Here is a 22,248-nt window from a genome sequence, read left to right as displayed (position 1 = left end):
GACCCCGCGAGCTCTGACCTCCAAGGGGGAGGTGGTCTTCTTCTTCTTCCTCCTTCGCTTCAGAGGGACTTCCTCCCTCACCTCCTCGCCCAAAGGCGAGGCGTCCACCGCCTCGGTCTGATCCCTGGGGCGCTTCTCCCTCGAATGACCCCCAGAAGACTCCAGCACAATCACTGGGGCTGGATCTTCCGAGGCTGGCCCTACCACAGCAGGAGTGGCAGGTTTCTAACTCTGGGCGGCCTCAAGAGCATGGGCTCGGCCCTTGGACTTGCGTTTCACGTTACTCGCGAACCCGCAAACCATGGCTGCAAAACAAAGAAAAAAAAATCAGCACAAAGTTAGAGGAAAAGGAGGGGGCAGAAAGCTCGGCATACCTAATTCGGAGTTCGGCCTTGAAGATTCAATAGGACGAACTGCAGGGTTGTAATCTAGCAGTCCGGACTCAAGCAGCAGCTTGTCAGTCACCAAGGTTCCGACCTTCCTACCCCTCGGAAAACGCTCCTTGTAATATTTCAACTTGTCGAAGGAAGCTTGCGTAAGCTCGGGGACTGGTCGGATTGAAACTGCACGAAGACAAAATCCGAGTTAGACCTGAATGACAGGAAAGAAAATCACAAAAAGTAAGAACTACTCCGTACCTAGGTTCCCAAACCTAGTGGGAACGTCAGAAGGAACGACCTGACTCGTCCTTTGCAAGCCATTCCCCAGAAGCGTAGAACCACTTCCTCACTCATCCCTTGATGGAGGCCGGCCCTTTAACTATACCGCCTGCGCCTTTCCTTGTGCATATATAGAACCGACCAGGCTTCTTAGCTATCCTTTTCGCTTCGAAGCGCGCGAGGAACTGGTCTACGTCCAACAGCTCGACCTCTTCACTATCCTGAGCTCGTAGCCAAAAAAGGATGGCCAAAGCGAAAATGACACCCCACCCATTGGGGGCCACTTGAGCCGGAGCCAACCCAGTCCGGAAGAGAAATTCTTGGACAAAAGGGTGAAGGGGAAGCCGGAGGCCGTACTCAAACATTTTGAAGTAGAGAGTGACCCATCCCTCTAGAGGATTGTCAGCTCTCTCCCCCTCCTCCGGAATCCTAGGGAGGATGTTCTCAGGGATAGCGAACCCCCTACGAAGGGATCCGAGGTAGTGCTCAGGTATCCTAGAAGGGTATTCCAAACCCTGACTCGAGGTGAAGGCATCACTATCCTCCCCGTCATCGGAGAACCTAAAGTTTTCTATCTCCTCGAGCTCGGACTCTAACCTACGAGCTAAATCCTCATCGGATCCTAAGTTGCTGCTAAAAGAGGACGACATGGTAACTACGTTCGAAAGAGAAAGTGAGGGAAGAGACCGACCTACCAAGGGTTCGAGCTGCCTTCAGATCGAACTCCAAGAATTCAGGAAACGTAAGGTATGACCTGAAGGGTTGGGGGTATTTATAGCTCGTCGGAAAAATTTCCCCACCGTACACGTGTAATCAACGAGCGGCTAGGATCCTCCCGGAGATCCGAAGCGTCGGAATATTTGAATATTCCGATGATAAATCCACCGCAACGGTTATGTTTTCCCACGAATAGGGAATCGCCACGTGTCCGAAGCAAATCAAACGAACTTCTCTGCCAGGTCGAGATCGGACCAGACAGAGAGGAGGCCAATGTTTGGGGGAAAGAATACCCTGGACACGTGGAGGACAGCCATTGGTGCCCCAAGGTGACCATGAGTCATGCCCCAGCTCAGACCGCCGAGATCACCACCACTAGCGTTGACAGATACTAAGTATGAGGGCCGAGGTGAACCTGGCCGAGGTCCGCCCAAGTATTCAGATCGGTCCGGAGGCCGAGTTCGAGCTGCAATCTGAAATACACTGTTGTGCATATCCTTGCATAAACAAATAGTATTGAACATCTCGATTATCAGAATTCTGACCATCAGCCCATTGTTTTGCATGTGGATAACGCCCCAATTCGACATAAAAATTAGATCCAAGAGGATATCTCAGTTTAAAGAAACGTGGCTTGAGGATAGCAAATGTGAAGAGATTGTGCATAATGGCTGGGGCAGTGGCTTTTTTATGGTACTGTGTTGTGCTTTTTAGCAATGGGTAAATTATAGCGTAAGTATACACTAATTTTGTCAATTGTAGTACAAACAAGGTCATCTCCACAGGGAATTCATGCATACAGAAAAATGATTAATTGCTTCGAGCTACTAAAGAAAATGAAAAAAAAATAATAAAACAAAATGAAGTTGGTTTATCAATGTAGTTAGTAACTTGTAAAATCTATTTTAGGGATTCGGGGAGAGGAAATCCACCTACTGATTTTAAGCGTCACCTACTGAAGAAAAACACATGAAACTCTTAGAACCCAGACCGTCACAGCTCTCTTCCGAGTTACCCAGTAAATGTTCTAACCCAACTCCCGTCGTGGTTACAACAAGTATAAAACCAATCTATAGGCGCCGTAGAGTGCACCCCATTCTTAGGTACTCACTACTTTGTTTTAGAAAGAACACATAAACTACGACTAACAGCAGCGATTCCACACACAAGAGCTTTCCCAAGCTTCCTATGAGCTTGCACACTAAACCTGTTGGCCAAACATGTTTAAAACGATGGAAAAATAAAACTCACTGCTATTAAATAAGAGTTCAAATGCATTCAACAGTAGCTCAACGTCTATTACAGCAAGTTTCAACCCCTCCCCGAAAAAGGGGGGATTAGTTCATGATGAAACAGATATAAGAAAATGCAAAGGTGGAAGAGGACTCCATTTTCAGAAGGCATAAAAAGAAAACCCAGAAGCTTTCCCGGATGAACAGTGAAGATCTCGAGCCAAATCAGTGTCTCTCTCTCTCCCGTCGTCAATGGAGACCCCACGTCTTTCTTTGGAGAATGTTTCCCTGAAAACGATGCCTCCTGTCAAGTCCACTCTCATCTTTCTCTCTTTTGCGGCTGGGGTTGCTTTTTTTTTCTTTTTCTATCGGGTCTTTAGCTTAGGGCACCAAAGAACCTCACGCGGATGCTGTCTGGACAATGTATGGACTTGGTAACAGTGCGGGTGATATCAAATTATTGCTCCAGCCTCTGCTCTATAGCTTCCAAAGCGCTAGCCTACTTCCGACTTCAACTAATTGCCCTTAGCCTTCAGCAGCACCAATTTATTCCACTAATGCTTCACCTGCTCCGAATGCACCAAACTTTGCTTTCTGCACTAAACATCCACAATTTAGCATTCAGTAAAAAATTTAATGAATCTACAAGAGTCTATGCATCGAAGGTTCCCTCTGGAATTTCTCACATTCTTGTGGCTTAATTAGCTTGTATCTCACATCCTTGGCACACAATTACCCTTAGATTGACCCATAATTCACTCTCTATTTGGAAGCTATCACACTCCCAAACTTGAAAGCTTGATTGTTCTCAAGTAAGATTATACTAGCAACTTAGAATTATGGCAATGCCTTCCTCTGTTATACATGCTTCTTACTACAATGGCTGACCTCTGCTTTCGCACTAACTGCTCACACATACTAAGCTTAGGAGCTAGTTCCAGCTAACAGCCTCTAGAAGAGAGTTTCTAGCTCAAGCTTCGCCCGAGAAAAGTTTCATCATCCGGCTCCAACATCGTCATAATTTCCTCCTCAAAACGTCGACTCGCCTCGGGCTGCACTTCTCAACTTCCTTTCCCTAGCCTACAGCACTATCCTTTTATTACCAATCTAGCTTTTCAACTATGGGTTACTAGCCCTTCCTAATCTTGCAGCCTCTTCGAAGATTTTTTTTTTTTGAAGCTGAATTACAAGGCCAGCAAGATTCATAGTTATACTTTACAAGCTTATCCTAAAAAAAAAAAAAAAAGCAAGAGCGCACAACACCCCCAAACCTAGATGTAGCATTGTCCCTAATGCGACTGACAGTAGGATATAGGATGCTCCCGCATATCCCCAAACTTAGAACTAAGAAAAATGCAGTTACGGGAGGGGTATTATTCACAAGTTATAAATAGATAATGTAAACGGACATCAAAGAAGGTGTGAAATAGAAGGATTGACTCTAAGTTGATACTAGGGTAGCGAGCGACATTGGATAGGGAGCTACTGAAACATAACATCATGGTGGTCTGTGTTTAAGGTTGGTACTCAAAGGATGATGTTAGGGCCTTCGTACTAAAAACTAGGCTAAGGCAGAGCTTAAGTAATGAAGGGATGTGAATCCCAGAGTGGAAACGGATCATCGTTCATGAATTTTTTTAGATACAAAATCAAACAATTGCAAAGATGAAAATACAGCGGAAAGGTTGTTTCTTTACCTTTGAAAAATCGTTCTTCAAGTTAATCACCACCCGAACACCACCAAAAGAGTCTTTAGTGCTATCCTCTTGGGTATCGAGATTCCGCTTGTGGGAGCGTTAAATTTTGGAACTAAGTTGCAAAGGAGATTGAGAGAGCACCCTTCTTGAGAGAGATGCAGAGGGAACTTCATCAAAAAAAAAAAAAAAAGCAGAACAGTTCTACTTAAGAAAAAACGCAACGAGGTGATGTGGGATAAGCACCCACATCACCACATCACCACTCCTCTACGTATTAGGGGGGAGAGGTAGTTTTATTTTTGGCTTTTTCCTTTTTTTATTTAATTTAATTAAATTAATATTAATAATAATTAATATATATATATATAATTAATTAATTATTAATCTAATTAACAATTAATTATATATGTATATACATAAAAATCAAATAAATAATAAACACTTAATTATTTATTACAAAAATACAATCATATTCTATAGCATTTCTCTCATATAACCTATAGTCATAGTGTACATCTTATCCACATTATTTTTAACCTATGGTTTTAATATGAATCATATTCATATTAATTTTTATTTGAATCTTATTCAAATAATATCTCTCATAATATATAGTTTCAATTAGAATTAACTATATATTATAATGTATCAACATACATATAATCCCTTTGAGCAATTTGAAAATTTCAAATTTTTCCAAAGAATTGATCCTCGTTTTACCCGTTATGAGCTAGCAAAGGGACTTAATGGACCTACAGATCAGAAGCTCCAATGATGCAAGATTAATCAGTCAAACTCATTGACTGAGTTAATCAATATTTGTTAACTACGGGCCACTCCACTAAAGACCCGCAGTTGCACTCTTTTCACTGCAGAATGTTTTCGTGTCCATGGATACACAACCATTAATGACAAGTCAATCCTTCACGAGTGCTTGTAACTCAAGCTGGGTGAAATTATCGTTTTACCCCAGAGTTACATCTTACTCCTTAAATACCACTGCTCCTTTAATGAACAACTCAACCCGGTTATGGTCCGACCAGTAACCGGAAGTCCCTCTCGGGCCAGTGAGAGGGTGGGGCCCCTTGTTCAAGTCCCGGAGTCGGCATTTAAGAGAATACTCATCTACTCCCTAAAGTCGGGGAGGAGTGAATTCCATCTTGTGAAGTTATGTTCCCAGCTTCCCACTCGGTCTCGTCCCCAAAATGGTAGGAATATTGAGTCGGCAACTCGAGCCACTCTCACCCATACAGATCAAAGGACGAGCCCTTACAGGTAGGAGTCCATAACTCACTCAGGATTGAGAATGAGTTGTCTGGTCATCCTATGAAACAGCAATCTGTTAGTCAACGGCGTTACAGCTAAAGATTGGCTATTTCACGGTCTAGTCTTATACAAACTCATTGTATAGGATACCCCCACTCGCATGTATTCACACGAACAACCTGCATCGAATCGTCTGTAACATTTACAAAGTGGGTCATATCCATAGTGTTGCTAGGATAAGGTACCCAGCCTTATCCATATACTATAGACCCTTTGGGTTATTCACGGGATATTATCCACTCATATATCAGGGGTATGTCAAATATATACCTCGTATATCAGGGGTATATTAAATATATACGTAGTATATCAAATATATACCCAGTATATATACTGTCTCGATTACATGATAATAACCTCGGATGTTTAGTTTATTGGATTTTGGATAATGCAATGCTATGAATTCAACAACAAATTGATTGAATAAAACTTTATTAAATATATATTTATTTTTACAGAAATACAAACTACGAGTTTAGGGCAACACACCCAACAAACTCTCACTTGAACTAAACTCGAATGGGGTGTACATTATCATAAGGCATAAGGAAAATACAGTAAACTAGGGCATCCACTATACCCATTACATTTCTCCCACTTGCCCTAGACTATCATACAAAGCTCGTAGACCTAGACTTTCTAGATGACCATCAAACACTTTAACCGTGAGCGCCTTCGTAAAAGGATCCGCAATATTGTGCTCTGAAGCGGTCTTTGTGACGATCACATCTCCTCATTGCACTATCTCTCGTATAAGGTGATACTTACTTTCAATGTGTGTCTCTCTTGTGGCTTCGAGGTTCTTCAGAATTTTCCACAACACCACTATTATCACAATAAAATGTGATGGACAAGTTCATGTTTGGAACGACTTCCAATTATGTCAAAAACTTTCTAAGCCAAACTGCCTTTTTTGCTGCTTCACAAGTTGCAACATACTCAGCCTCCATGGTGGAGTCAGCGATGATCCTTGTTTGATGCTTCGTCAAACTACCGCTCCTTTGTTTAGAGTGAATAATGACCCCGACGTGGATTTCCTTGATTCCTTGTCTGTTTGAAAGTCAAAGTCAGTATATCCTGTAAGGATCAAATCCTTAGCGCCATACACGAGCTTAGGACATTGTTCCTTATATAGATGAATTACGTGACTGAAGGGCAATAAGCCTTTCTTGGAATTCTGCATCGAATATCGAACAAGCATCTTGTCGATATAAGTTGCTTGAGATAAGGCTAACGTTTTGTTCTTGCGATGCCTTAGAATTTGGATGCCAAGAACATATTGAGTTTCTCCCAAATCCTTCATTTGGAAAGTAGCTAGCCACTTCTTTATGTCAGTGAGGTATCCTACATCATTCCCATACAATACTAAGAAGGCTACAGTGTTGTTGACGATCTTCTTATATATACAAGGCTCATCAACGTTTTGGTCAAAACCATAAGATTTGATCACAGTATCAAACCTTATGTTCCAAGATCGAGATGCTTGTTTCAATCCGTAAACCGTTTAAGCTTGCAAACCTTTTGCTCTTGACTTTGAGCTATGAACCCCTTGAGTTGAGACATATAAATACTTTATTCAAGATTGCCATTCATAAAGGTAGTGTTGACGTCCATTTACCAAATCCCATAGTCATAATATGTGGAAATGGACAAAAGTATTCTTATGGACTTTAGCATAGCTATAGGAAGAAGGTTTCTTCATAGTCCACCCATTCCCTTTGTGTGTAGCCTCTCACCACAAGTCTCACCTTATAGGTCTGTACCTTTCTTTCGGCGTCTCGTTTTCTCCTGTAGATCCATTTGCACCCTATGGGTTTTATCCTGTCAGGTTGGTCTACAAGTTCCCAAACGGAATTGAAGTACATCGACTCCATTTCCAAGTCCATAGCTTTGACGCATTTTTCACATCTTGCATTGTCTGTTTATAGGTTAATGGATCCTCGACACCTTCATTAGGTATCACAACTTGGGTTTCTGTTAAACCCACGTAGCGGTTAGGTTGTGACACAATCCTCCCACTACGTCGAGGCACCCTCAATTCTTGAGGTGGATGTGACTGACGTGATGTACTGGCTTCATCAACAACCATTCTTGTAGAGCCAGTTTGATCAACAACTCTTGTTGACGTGTTTGTAGCCTCTTCGGAAATCTCGTTAATCACTACCTTACTCCGTGGTTTATGATCTCGAACATGGTCTTCTTCCAAGAAGGTGGCATTTGTTGATACAACAACACTCTATTTTCTTGAGGATTAGAGAATAGACCACCTCTCGTCTCTTTAGGGTAACCTACGAATAGGCATAACTTTGAACGAGGTTCCAGTTTCTTTGGGTTAGTCATGAGCACGAGTGCCAGGCATCCCCAAATACGGAAGTGACGTAAACTAGCTTTACGACCCTTCCATAGCTCAAAGGGTATTTCAGAAACACTCTTTGATGGAACTACGTTCAAAATGTAAACCGCAGTCTCACTCCGTGACCCCAAAACGAGTTAGGCAATTGAGCATAGCTCATCATCGTTAATCGAACCATGTCCAACAGAGTTCTGTTTCTCCTTTTTGATACACCGTTTGTTGAGGTGTACCAGAGGCTGAGAGTTGGGACGTGATTCTATGTTCTATCATATAGTCTTGAAATCTTAAGTCCATACACTTTCTATCCCGATCGAATCGAAGTGTTTTGATGGTTTTACCTAATTGATTTTCAACTTCAGTCTTGTAGTCCTTGAACTTTTCAAGGGCTTCAGACTTATGTTGCATTAGGTATAAATAACCATACCTCAAATATATATGCAGTATATTACATATTCTCTTTTGCTCCCACTTAGTATTCTAAGACTAGGGTATATTACTTAGATAAATTTCGGCTAAATGAAATTAACTAAGTGAATTTTTAGTCGGTCCAATATAACTATTATATTGGTAGTTATGCATTAATGTTTTAGTTTATTAAACGATTTAATAAACTAAGGACATTATTGCATGCATATAAAATATTGACTAATTCAACCCCCAGATCGGTTCCCAGGTAGAGGTGTTCCCTTACAGTCAACTTAAATACCTCAACCTAGAAAGAACCTTCCTTAGATAGGGTTCCCTTATAGGCAATATTTTATATTTATTCTTTTATCATTTCATTTTAAACCTAGTTAAAACAAAATAAAAGACTCCCATCTAATCATATTAGAAGATATAACCTAAGGTCTAATTAATTTTAAACCTCTTTAAAATTAATTAATTTAAACCCTATGTTCGCATGCAATTCTTTATTATAGATTTTAATTTCTATCTACCAAATTTTATAACTTATAAAATTTAAGAAATTGAAACTATAATCATGCATTGCAAGCATACATTAATATAACTATTATATTAATTAAAGTAATGTTATGCTCAATGCATCTTTATTTTCATCTAATTAATACAACACTTATATTAATCATGAAAATAAAACATGCATTCATATATTATAACATTTATAACTATATGATGCATGATTATACATACATACTATATTTCAAATATACATATTAAGCATGTAACATCTGGTGGGATTTTAAAACTACATGGCATACAATATGCAATATACTTTTAATTAAAATACACATTCTTAATGCATGAAATAATTAAATAGCAAACTTGGACCGGTTTTTGGCACCCTAAGAAATCAAAATAACACAAAAATAAGAAAACAACCGCAACGGCCCTCAAACCGTGAACCGGAGCCACAGAAACACATCGAAAAACACCCAGAATAGCGCCTCGGTGCCTAAACGCAGCACCGCTGCGCTAAGGCATGGCGTTGTATGCTGTCCCTGCAGTGCCGTGGCGCTATCTGTGCAGCTTCCTTCATCTTCTTCAATGTTTTCTACAACTTTTCGCCAAATCCGACGCCACGAACAACTTTCGAGCAACCCGGACTTACAGATTTGATACAGAAACTCAATGCCCAAAACATAGTATATCAAATATATACCCAGTATATATACTGTCCCGGTTACATGATAATAACCTCAGATGTTTCTTTTATTGAATTTTGGACAATGCAATGCTATGAATTCAACAACAAATTGATTGAATAAAACTTTACTAAATATATATTTATTTTTACATAAATATAAACTACGAGTTTAGGACAACACATCTAACAAGTAAGGCACTCGCAAACGGAGGCTGCTAGCTTAGAGCAAACACAATACTGCCTATGCTGAGATAGCAACACTACTTAAGAAGTCAGAGCTAAAGTAAGAAGCAGGACACAATAGAGATTGCACAGCTTAATTTGATTCATTTTTCTCTTAAAATAGAGGACGGGGAATTGAAACCAACAATCTAACCTAGAACAAAAGAAAACAATAACGATAAGCAGGAAATAAAACTAAAGACAGGAAATGACAGATTAACTATGACAATAAAAACATATCGTAAAAACTAAATATAAAAGGAGAAGTTAAAGTCTTGATTTGCGAAGAGTGGTTTGTGTCAAATGGTTTCTAGAAAGAAGATAGTTGAGTCCCCAGATAGTTAGGAGGAGAAGTTGTCGCTTCTATTCCCTTCAAAGCTCTCCGATTGGCTAGCATCCTCGGCAGTATTATTGGAGCTATGCTCCAACAATGATTCCAGCGTGCGATTCTATGTGAATGGCCCTGGAGCATTCGCGTGGGCGAGCTTGTCGAGGAGTCCTTTCAGCTCCGCATCTCTGGTAGGAGCTGCAGCATTAAAGCGGCAACCATGTCCTTCAATTATCCAATCTCATTGTAGATGCGATGTAACGCCCGGCGTTCTCTGACTCGTTTATTTTAAGAGATAAATAGTGTCTTTGGATTTTTCCCTAAGTTGATAACTTTAATTCTTGGATTTTCTAACTTTGAAATTCTAATTTTTGGCTAAATTAGAATTCAGTTTAATTTCTTTGGATTAAGATAATTTAAGTTCTCGACCTGTGTAGGAGATTTTTAGTTAAATTCTAATTTCACGAGTTTTAGGATTTTCCTTCCTAAATTCTACGTTTCTTTGAATTATTATTCTTGGGTTTTAGAGTTTAAGTTAACTATTTTATTTCGGGTTGTTGTGGGGTTTATTTTATTTCTAAAGCATAATTATTGGGCTTTTGTTTTGGACCATTGTAGTTTTAGTTGGGCCTCATTAAGATTTGGGAATTGGGCTATTGGTTTCAAAACAAAATAAAGAAAAAAAAAACCGTAAACCACTTCATCTTCTTCTTCCTCACTTGTTGCAGCCGCCAGCCCCCTTCCCTTTGCTTCCTCTTCTCCAGAAAATCCTCACCGACGACGAGAACCACGACCTCCTCCGGCGACATCCAACGTTCAGTCCGAACAGCCCAGTTCCGTGACGTTTTCTTCGTTCCGGCGAGTTTCGGTGTTGACCCACTCTTGTTAGGGGCTAGATTAGCGTTACCCACCCCTCCCGAGGTTGGACCAGCAAGATCGAAGCCACACGACGTCAGTTCCGTGATACCCACTCTATTCGACATTGGTTCGGCGTTGACCCACCGCTAATCGGACCCAAATCAGCGTTACCCATTCCTTTTTGGTGTCGGACCAGCAAGCATAAGGTCGTTCGAGCTCGGATTTGGGAGGCCGAACCTCCTCGACATCTACCCACTCCTAACCCAAGAGTTTTTTATGTGAGTTAGTAGGTAACGAATCACCTCATGGTTTCAATTAATTTAAGTGTCTCCAATGGATTTCTAATGCAAATGTAATCTCGTTTGTTTTAGGAAATACTTCGGCGAGCTTAGTAGTGTTATGGCCATTGGGTAAGTAGTTCTTACTGGAGGGATTGGTTGTCGTGTGCTGATATGATATGGTTGTTTGCTCGTGTGCCCATGTGCGATATTTGCATGTTGCTTGTCGTTGTTATCATTTAGCGAACGTCGTTGTTGATAAAACTGTTGATATATCTTGGGAAAATTATGTGGTTGTGTGAATAAATTGTAGTCAAGTAATCTTGGATCACTATGATTGAATTGTTGTTATGTTCTAATTGGTTTTCATGATGAAACTTGTATACCGGTACTATAATCTGTTGTTTCGAAAGCATGTTGAATGTCTATGAGAAGTCGGTAGTGTTTGATGAATGCTGGGTATCTATCAACTATATTTTGGTTAAGTGGTTGATTGTGCTTTTTCTGTGAACGATGTTTGCTGGAGCCGTTGGATCATGTTGGACTATTTTAGATTGCTTGGCTTTTACATATGATCATTTCGGTGAATCGTATATTGGACTGTTATGAGATTGTTGATGCATGAGGCATGGCGTAGTAGCAAGTAGGACCCTTATGAGAATTTTGGGACATAACAAAGTAAGTAGCACGGGGGCGGGTGCGTGTGTTGATGTTTGTTATTTAGTTGCCGATGTGCTGTTTATGACGTTTAATATTGGTTCTGATACGTTGTTGTGTAGTGTAATTCTTGTTTATGTTGGTTTGTATGCCTGGGTAGTGTTGAATGTCCGTCGGTGATAATAGTGGGAATTTTGTATTGTTGAGCTGCTGAGATCTGTTGTTGAATGATGTATGTTTACAGGGAATGTTCGTTAAAGTGGATTTATTTTGGGAATGTTTGTTGTCTGAATTTGTATGAAGTGGTTGGCGTGTCTCATGAGTTGTTCTTTATATCTGGCAATGCTTATTGGGTATGGACGTTGGATATTAAGGGTTTGGATGAATTGTGTTGGGCTCCAATCGTTTGCAATTGGTTGACTATGCTTTGTTATGACTAAACTCACTGTGGCGCGGTTGTTAAGAATTGATATGTTGTGAAAGCATGTTTGGTTTATTGTTTTGCTATTAGAATGATGTTTATGTTGTGGAAGCACGCTGAATTGTGTTGGTGAGCTGAGAGGTGCATTGAAATCATACTAGTGGTGGTGTTGTTGATGGGTGTTGTGGTGGTTGGAGTTATTAGGGAAGTAGTACTGAAATCTTGGTTGGAGGCTAGAAATGTTATGTGGAGTTATGAAAGTTATGAAGTGAATGGGTGAGTGTCAGGGCCTCGGGTATAAATGGTCGAGGGCTGATACGTCACTAATTGGGTATCGAGGCCTCGGGTATAAATGGTCGGGGGTCGATGCGAGGAGTCTTTCGAAATGAGAACTATTGGGGCCTTGGGTATAAATGGTCAAGGGCCAATAGATTGTAAGACATCGAGGCCTCGGGTATAAATGGTCGAGGGTCGATGCAGAGTTCAAGGCCTCGGGTATAAATGGTCGAGGGCCGATGCTGCAGGGTCGGGGCTCTGGGTATAAATGGTTAGGGGCCGACTCTGCTCGAAGGAGTTATCTGTGGAAGGCTAGAGTAGCTGTGATAAGCGTAGAGGTACTTGAGATGTTAGGGAGACTAGAGGTTAGTACTGGTAGTTAATGTGTTCCTGGTTGTGGTTGTCACCAAATTTTATAGAATGTGTCTATGTTTGAATGCATAATGTGATGAAAAGCTTGACTGTGAATGTTTCATGATTTGGTTGAGCATGATGTGTGTGTGTGTTGATCCTTTAAAAAGCATGACATGTTGTTCCTTGATAAGTATGATGTTTGTGCGTGACCCTTCAGATAAGGGCTGCTTACTGAGTACTGTGGTTGTACTCATCCCTCTTTTCCCCTCCAGTTTGCAGGTAGCGAGCTAGCTCTTGGGATGGTGATGGCGAGGAGGAGGCTTGATCGGAAGGACCATTAGCTTTGTTGCGTGCAATTAAGTTCTTTTAGTTAGGATAGTGGTGGCCATTTAATCCTGTAGTTAAGTTGGTAGTGGTTGGTTTTGTTTACTTCTATTGTCTAAAGGATGTTGTAAGGTTGCCGATTCATTATTCTTTTAGAGCATTAATTTTGTTAGCCTCTTGAACTACGAGATTGTAATCTACTTAGGATATTTATGAATACATTTGTTTAAGTTGATCGTACTTGAATTAGCTTTTGCTTCATTGCCATTCGAGATGTTAATATTCATTTAGTGGATGGTTTATAGTTAGTAAGGTTTCCTTGAAGGGTTTGGTTAATGTGAAGTCGGTATTAAATGGTTTATCTGTATAGGATGTGAGTTTCTCTTAAAACATTAGTGTTGTTCTAATTGTTCAAGCTCTCGTGAGTGTTTGAAATCAGAGTAGCGCAGCAGAAGCGTGGTAATTTTATTGCTTAGTGTTGTTGTGAAGAAAATTCTCTTGTTTATGCGAAAATTTTAGGTAGGCTTAGTAACGGTCCCTGTTTGGAAATGGTGAAATTCCTGGGGCGTTACATGCGAGCTTGGTGAGCCATCATTTTATTGATGGCTCCTATATGCACAACACTTTTGATCCTGGTCTTGTTAGTCATTAGCCTCTCCAACAGCGGCTTATCCAATACTCTTTTCTCTGTTATGACCTCTTCATCCTGGACCACTGGGGCATTTGCCTGCATACACAACTTTGAGATCAAGTTAAGGAAAAAATGTTTGCCTAGACGTTTGGTGGCACACTAGGCTATCTCGTGGAAAATAAGCTGCCCCAAATCTAGTGGTTTGCCCTCCATCATACAAGCCAAATAGATGTAGAGGTAGAAGCAGCTCCGGTGCCCCAGTTGTTGAGTTCGAACAAGGGAGGGGCCCAGGCAGAAGGTGGACATGCAACTCGTAAAGATGTCGGTTGTTGCCGTCATGGTTATCCTTTCATGACGGGCATGTCCGTCATGGAAAAAGAATATACATGACGGGAAATGCCCGACATTAAAACTGTCTGTCATGAAAGGGAAACAAGGACACTCGCATAGATGTCGGTCAGTGACCGTCATTGTTATCGTTTAATGATGGGCAATGCCATCATGAAAAGACCAATTTGTTGTAGTGTTTGCCCCCTCTATATCTCCTCATCAATTTTTATCTCAAGACTTGGAGGTAGCCTTATCTATTTTCCTTTAATTATTTACTTCATCTGTTTTACCTCATAAATGAAACCATGATGTTTTCAATGGAATTTTTGACTTGTGTCCTTGAACTATTTAGATATTGAAAGAAAAAAGAAAGAAATTAAAGAACGACTTAGTTTTTAGCCATGCTCCTTTCGAAGTTACCTAATACATGTCTTCGTGACTACTATTTCACTTTCGTTTTTGGTCTTCATTTTCCCAGTTCCATGTCTATCAGCTTAATCTAGTTTAGCAATTATTAGAAGTCATTATTGAATATTTAATGCAAGCCAAAACTTTTATCTTTTACTTACAATTCTAGAAAAATTTTAAATTTTTTTCACATTTTTGTAGATTTCTAGCATTTTTCCTCTAAAATTGATCTTTTTATGTTATTGTTTGTACTCGAAATTGTCGAGCTCAGATGTAACGTAGATCGGAGCGTTGAGGCTGAACTACGGCCAACTGCCCAACACCTCCCCCGAACACTCTTGAGACGTGCAAAACAAAGTTAGCACTCCGACGAGCAAGTCAGTTCTAGTCCGAGCTAACTTGCCGAGTCTATCTAGTATCGTGTACCTTGCATTTAAGGCTAAGGTTTCTATTTATAGAAAATGGGCCCGACAGGAGTTCTGACACACCCTAAAACTGGGGCGTGTTGTCGGGTACGGAAGGGACATTGTTACGGACTTTGTCTTAGGTCGGCTCGGCACTTTAGGTCCTACCCTGTCTGCTGACCTGAGTACTTTGGAGTCAATTTCTATATTTCGTCCGCGTGTTCATCCAACTCACCTTTTCGATCACGACACGTGGTAGGCCAGGATTCGCATCCAACATTGGCCCCCACTTCGGCGGGGCGGTGGTCGGCTCGGCGAAGTCCTCCGAGCTAACTGAAGATGGGTCGAACCGACGTGTTAATGTGTGACGTCATGGATGTCGTCAGCCCTAGCTTCTGCTTCGAGAACCCAAACGTCGTCACGGGGATTGCCTGGCGTGGACGAATCTTGTCCGTTGATCTTTCCTCGATCAGACGGCTCTCGCGCTTCCGGGCTGCCTATAAATGGCAGGGTGCCTTTTATTTTCACTTTCCATTTTTCACTTTTTCACTCTCGAGTTTCCGTGTACCTCGGTCGTTGTCAAAGTCAGGTAGTTCTTTTAACTTCTTCCTTTAGGTAGTTTTTTTAACTTCTCCCTTAAGTCTGACCATGACTAGCTCGTCTAGTGAGTCGTCATCTGGGTCATCTAGCTCGTCCGGTATGGATAATGCCGTAGGGGACCTCAACCCAACCTTTACCTCGAGAAACCCTCGCGTCGGGGATAGCTCGGCAAATCCCAACGTAGCATCTACCTCAGGAACCCCTAACCCTGGTCTGGTGGCTGAGCTACCTCCCTCAACCTGCTCGATAGGTAGGTTAGTCGAGCTTCGCAAAACTTACCTCATTCCCAACTTCATAGAGCTTAGGGTGCCTAACGTCAGCGAACATCTAGACGACCCTCCCCCGAGCTTCGTCAGTTTCTATTCCCAGATGTTCAATAGGGGGGTTAGGCTTCCACTTCACTCCTTTATTCAAAGATTCCTTAGCGCCGTTAACCTCGCTCCAGCTCAGCTTTCCCCTAATGGGTGGTCTACCGTGCTCGGAGCCTACGTCCTGTGGTGGGTCCTCCGAGACGTGGATGAGGATAGGCTCATGGTAGATCAGCTCTTAGCGACCCACACTGTCAAAGCCTCCAACGAGGGAAAGGGTCGGTACTACCTCTCAGCTCGGCGGAACGTAGGTCAGCTGATTAGTAATCTAATAAAAATTGGAAGAAGTGTTGGTTCCTCGTCTCTGGCGAGTGGCTTCTGAGGGATGGAGGGGGTGATGCGACCTGCCAAGTCCCAGTAGAGTTCGGAGACGTAGGTGAGTGTCTTAGGTATGATCTAGGTTGTCTCTTATTTTCATGTCTTTACTTCTGATGAGGTCTCATGGTGCAGCTCTGCCATCCACCGTTCCGAGGATCAACAACAAGTCTTAGGAGATCATCAGGCGAGCCCAAGGTTGGAGCCTAAAGTACGCGCTGTGGGGTGAAGCACTCGTCTCGAACTCCCACCACTTCTCCAGCGGTCTCAGTTCTCACGATCAACCGGACGAGTTCAAGAAGCTCCCCAAACCTCGGCAACGCAGCTCACGGAAGCGGAAAGCCCCTGAAGGTAGCTTCCTCCCAACACTTTTAGCTCGTTTTTTACTAACCTCGTCACCTTTTTGCTCGTTGGTTTACTGACCTTGTCCCTTTTCAGAGATGGCCTCAAAATTTCTCGCACTCAGCAGCACGAAGCGTCAGCGAGCTTCGGCCCCGTCTGCTCCGCCAGCGCCTCCTCAGGCTCGTCATCGTACGAGTAGTGCCAACGTCCCATCCCCTGGGATGGCGAACTTGGCCAGACTTCAGGCCCTTCAGGCTCAGCCTCTGCAGACCGTCGTCGGTGGCGAGGAGTCGGCTACTCCACTGCAGCGAAGGAAGAGAGTGAGGGAGACACTTTCCTCCAAGGAGGTTAACTCCAGATCTCCGCCTCCCCCCATCATGGTCGACTCGGAGGACGGGTCTCAACAGGGTCGGCGACAGTGCGACGACCTTCCACTGCCATTCAAGCTCGACTTCTCTCACGTCAGCATCCACGAGGCAGCTACGAAGGTGAGATCCTCCAGCTCCCGCCGTGTGGAGCGAGCTGTTCAGGCGCCCGAGGACCCTATGTAGGCGGTGAGAAGGACCATTGCTCTTGCTGCAGAGGTAAGCTCGTGCTTACTCTTCCTTTCTTCTTTTTCTTTATCTCTTTTGATCTAACCTCGAACTTTTGCAGCTGCACTACCATGCCTGCTGATTACGCTTGTTTACATGCGTAAAAAGAAGGTTTTAGATGCTGTTTTTACAATGTTTCAGCTTTGTTTCGGATTTTTCTCGATCATTTGAGTTTCAATTCATGCAAAATTCATATATTATGGTTTGTGGTTGGCTTATATGGTATTTATGACATTTTAGGACCATTTGGGAGCGCAAATTAATCAAAAGAAGCAAAAAGACGGAAAAACCTTCATGGGAGGCGCCAGGCGCCTGGGAAGCCTGTAGAAAAACAGGTTTTCTTCCAACTTTGCCCTTAATGAAACGCGTCTTCCAATGCGTTTTGGTGGTTCCAACCGATGCACACGTGTAGAAGAAGTGTTCCACTATCAGTTTGAGCACGATTTGGTCAGTCAAAAGAGTTGGAAATGGGTGATTCACCATCGTTTTAGGACCTACCTAACCAATTCTGCACAGCTATAAATTCCAGCAACTTCTCCACCAAATGCATCAAGCCTTGCTTCCTTCTCTTGATCATTTTTAGTGTTTCTTTGTTGCTTTCTAAGTACATTTGAGTTGCTTTCATTGGTTGCTTTTGGTTTTTAAATCCCGAGTACTTTACATTCTTTTATTGAGCTTTGTTTTCTTCAATATGTCTTTCTAAATTCCCGTCTCTAGCCCGGTTATGGATAGTTAGCCTTTTATGTCTAAAAATGGTTGCTAAGAAGTAGTGTTTTTGCTTTCCATTCATTGCTCAACATGTTTTCCCAAAAAAGTTAGGATTTAGAGAAGGCCACTGTAAGTCTTAACAAGTCAATACTGAAAAGGTTGCTTATTTGCATTGTTGAGTGGTTAAACCGAGGAGAGGAGCGCCTTAGACATAAGGGTTCCGCTTAAGTAGCCTAAACATAGGACCTTAACCCGAGGTTGCGACTATTTCCATCCTAAAACTAAGATATCTCTCGTAATAGACATATTAGGGAATGTCTTAGGACTTTGAACTTGCTTAGACATAAGTCAAGTGAAAAGCGTAGTCGTTGGTTCCTAAAGTGAAATGCATATCGTCCTTAGCATGTCCTTGATTCTTTGATGGCTAACTTGAAGTAATTCGGGCTAGGTTTTATTATTATAAGTCCAAATCCCAAATCCAAACCATTATTTGTGACCACTTCCCATTTTACAAGAATCACTCATTCCAACATTCACTATTCTTTAAAACTTTAGAGTTTGGAAATTGTTTAGAAGTCCTTGAGGATCGATACTTGGATACTCCGTCCATTTTATATTACTCTGACAGGTTTGCGCTTGCATCTATATAATTGTTACCACGCTTAGCGCGTGCGTTCAGCATAAACGCCCAGTCAAGTTTTTGGCGCCGTTGCCGGGGACTTTAGTTTTAAAATTATTTTCAAATTCTTTTAGTTTTTATTTTTGAGAATTGCTGTTGGGTGTAATCTCCATCCACCGTTTTTGTTCTATATTTTTGGTTGTTTATCTCACAAGGGTACGTTAAAGTGCATGAGCACAAGATCTTTTCTTCTACCCCTTGACCCTGAGATTGAGCGGACCCTTCGAAAAACTCGAAAGGAGCAAAGACTTCGAAAACAACTAGAAAAGCAAAAAGAGAGAGAAGGTGAAATCAGTCCTGAAAGTGAGGTGAGGTAGAGAGTACGAGCACATCAATGGCAGATATTCCACCTCGTGATCCGGTTGATCCACCTGCTGTTAACGGTAATATGAGGGATCATGCGAGAAATGATGAATTCAACCATATCCAGATGGCGGACAACAGAGACGTGGCAATGCGAGAATATGCCGCCACGGCTTTTCAGAACTTTGATTCAGGGATAGTCAACCCTATTCCAGCCCACGCAAACTTTGAGCTTAAACCAATGATGTTCCAAATGTTGCAGACAATTGGACATTTTGGAGGGCAGGAACATGAGGATCCACATGATCATCTGAAATCATTCATTCAAATTGCAAATGCATTTCGATTACCTGGTATAACAGACGATGCTCTGAGACTAACACTTTTTCCATTTTCTTTGAAGGACCAAGCTAGAGCATGGCTCAATGCATTTCCACCGGGATCCATCACCACATGGGGGTCGTTAGTGGAGAAGTTCTTAACAAAATTCTTCCCACCTACTCGCCACGCTGATATCAGAGAGGAGATCATCTCCTTTAGACAGTATGATCGTGAACCTGTTCACGAGGCGTGGGAGAGATTTAAAGAACTAATCAGGAAATGTTCGAACCATGGCTTGCCGGCATGCATCCAGATAGAACATTTCTTTAGAGGCTTAGATCATCCTACTAAGATGATGCTAAACAATGCTGCCAACGGAGCCTTTACAAAGAAGACATTCAACGAGATAGTTGACATCCTAAATGACTTAGCTTCACATAACGAACTATGGTGTTCGCAAAGATCTAGGGCAGCACCAAAGAAGCAAGATCCAGCTGGAGTTTTGGCTCTGGACATTGCGACCTCGATGCAAAAAGAGATGGTTACAATGAACCAGAGGCTGAAAGAGATGGCATTGGGAATAAAAAATCCATTAGCCACGCCGATACAACCTGTGCAGTCGGATTATTGCACTCCTGCCCCTGTTTGCCAAGTCAACGATCTCATTTGTTCATTTTGCAGTGAAAACCATATTTATGATAATTGTCCACATAACCCTGCTTCTGTTTTTTATGTAGGACATGGGAACAATAGGAACTTTAACCCATATTCGAACACCTACAACCCAGGTTGGAGGCACCACCCTAATTTCTCATGGGGAGGTCAAGGAGGTTCGAGCGGTTTTAATCAAGGGCAGAGCCAACAGAACAAGCAGCCCTATGTTCCACCTACACAACAATACATCCCGCCGCCGCAACAGCAGTACAATCAGAGAACACAGACTCCACCAGTTCACAATAACAACTCAAATCTTGAGAATATGATGAAGGAGTACATGGCCCGAACCGACGCAGTGATACAATCCCAAGCGGCATCAATGAGGAATTTTGAGACCCAATTGGGACAACTTGCCAATGAATTGAAGAATAGACCACAAGGTTCTTTTCCAGGCCATACTGAATTACCAAAACGAGAAGGGAAAGAACAGTGCAAAGCTGTCACCCTCAGGAGTGGACTGGCATATGATGGACCAACAATGCCAACAACAGATGTACAGATTCCGTCCACTGAACCAATTGTAAAGATACCAGAAAATCCAACAACACCAGAAAAAGAAAATATTAGAAAAGGTAATGAGGACACCCCGAGTGTTCCTCCACAGGTACAGCCTTCTTTTACCCCTACTCCCCCGTTTCCACAAAGATTAGTAAAGAAAATAATGATTCCCAGTTTAGAAAATTTTTAGATATTTTAAAACAACTGCATATAAATATACCATTAGTAGATGCTCTAGAACAGATGCCAAATTATGCTAAGTTTTTGAAAGATATAGTTTCTAGGAAAAAAAAAATAGGAGAGCATGAACTGGTAGCCATGACAAAATGTAGAAGTGAAGCTGTAGGCAGCCCGCTACCCATGAAATGTAATGATCCTGGCAGTTTTACCATTCCATGTTCCATAGGAGGAAAAAACTTAGGTAGGGCATTATGTGATCTAGGCGCTAGCATTAATCTTATGCCATTATCAGTTTTCAAATCTTTAGGCATAGGAGAAGCTAGACCTACTACGGTTACCCTCCAACTAGCAGATAGATCTATCATAAGACCTGAGGGAAAGATAGAAGATGTTTTAGTGCAGGTGGACAAATTCATTTTCCTGCGGACTTTATCATTCTAGATTGCGAGGCAGACTTAGACGTTCCCATTATTTTGGGAAGACCATTTCTAGCCACTGGGGATACAGTTTTAATGTGAGGAAGGGAGAAATTACAATGAGGGTAAATAATGAAGAAGTTAAATTTAACGTTCTAGATGCCATGAAATTACCAGGAGACTTTGAAGAGTGCTCTGCTATAAATAGCTTGAATCCTGTTATGTTTGATGAGTTTTATGACTTATTAGTTACAGAGATAGAAGAAGAGCTTGATAAGATAGCAGAAGGACCAGAAGATGTGGCTAATCCTATTGAAAAAATACAAAAAGAAGAATGCAAGTCGTTACTTCCGTCCATACTGGAACCACCCACGTTGGAGCAGAAGCCATTGCCGTCGCATTTGAAATATGCGTATCTAGGGGATAACGACACTTTACCAGTTATTATAGCTTCCAATTTATCACCTACTAATGAATATTCTTTATTGCAGATTTTGGAGAAGCACAAAAAGGTCATTGGATGGACGATAGCAGATATCCGAGGGATAAGCCCGGCCTTTTGCATGCACAAAATTCTATTGGAAGAAGATGCTAAGAACTCTATTGAGAGTCAAAGGCGGTTGAACCCGAAGATGAAAGAGGTTGTAAGGAAAGAAATTCTTAAATGGCTTAACGCCGGTGTTATATACCCAATATCCGACAGCAGCTGGGTAAGCCCAGTACAGTGTGTACCAAAGAAAGGGGGTATAACCGTGGTGGCCAACGAGGAGAATGAGCTCATCTCAACCCGAACTGTGAGCGGGTGGAGAGTTTGCATTGATTATCGCAAACTCAACAAGGTAACGAAGAAAGACCATTTTCCTCTCCCGTTTATTGACCAGATGCTCGACCGTCTGGCAGGTAAGGATTTCTATTGTTTTTTAGATGGATATTCGAGTTATAATCAAATTACTATTGCTCCAGAAGACCAAGAGAAGACAACATTTACGTGTCCGTATGGTACGTTCGCTTTTAGGCGAATGCCCTTTGGACTATGCAATGCACCCGCGACTTTTCAGAGGTGTATAATGGCCATCTTCTCTGACATGGTAGAAAATATTCTAGAAGTTTTTATGGATGACTTTTCT

The 22,248-nt window shown here is 41.9% G+C and overlaps 1 non-coding gene across 1 annotated transcript; it reads right to left on the bottom strand.

Annotated features, from left to right (window-relative positions):
• Positions 1-19,500: 19,500 nt before the first annotated feature.
• On the bottom strand, positions 19,501-19,607 carry LOC148209702 (small nucleolar RNA R71). The gene has a single exon (XR_015793324.1). It is a non-coding gene; the product is annotated as a small nucleolar RNA R71 (small nucleolar RNA).
• Positions 19,608-22,248: the final 2,641 nt, after the last annotated feature.

The sequence above is a fragment of the Momordica charantia genome (genome assembly GCF_013281855.1).
Source record: "Momordica charantia cultivar OHB3-1 chromosome 8 unlocalized genomic scaffold, Mcharantia_2.0 BLBB01000008.1, whole genome shotgun sequence".
Lineage (NCBI taxonomy): Eukaryota > Viridiplantae > Streptophyta > Magnoliopsida > Cucurbitales > Cucurbitaceae > Momordica > Momordica charantia.
Note: the sequence above shows the minus strand (reverse complement) of the source record. Positions and strands in the feature narration are given on the sequence as shown.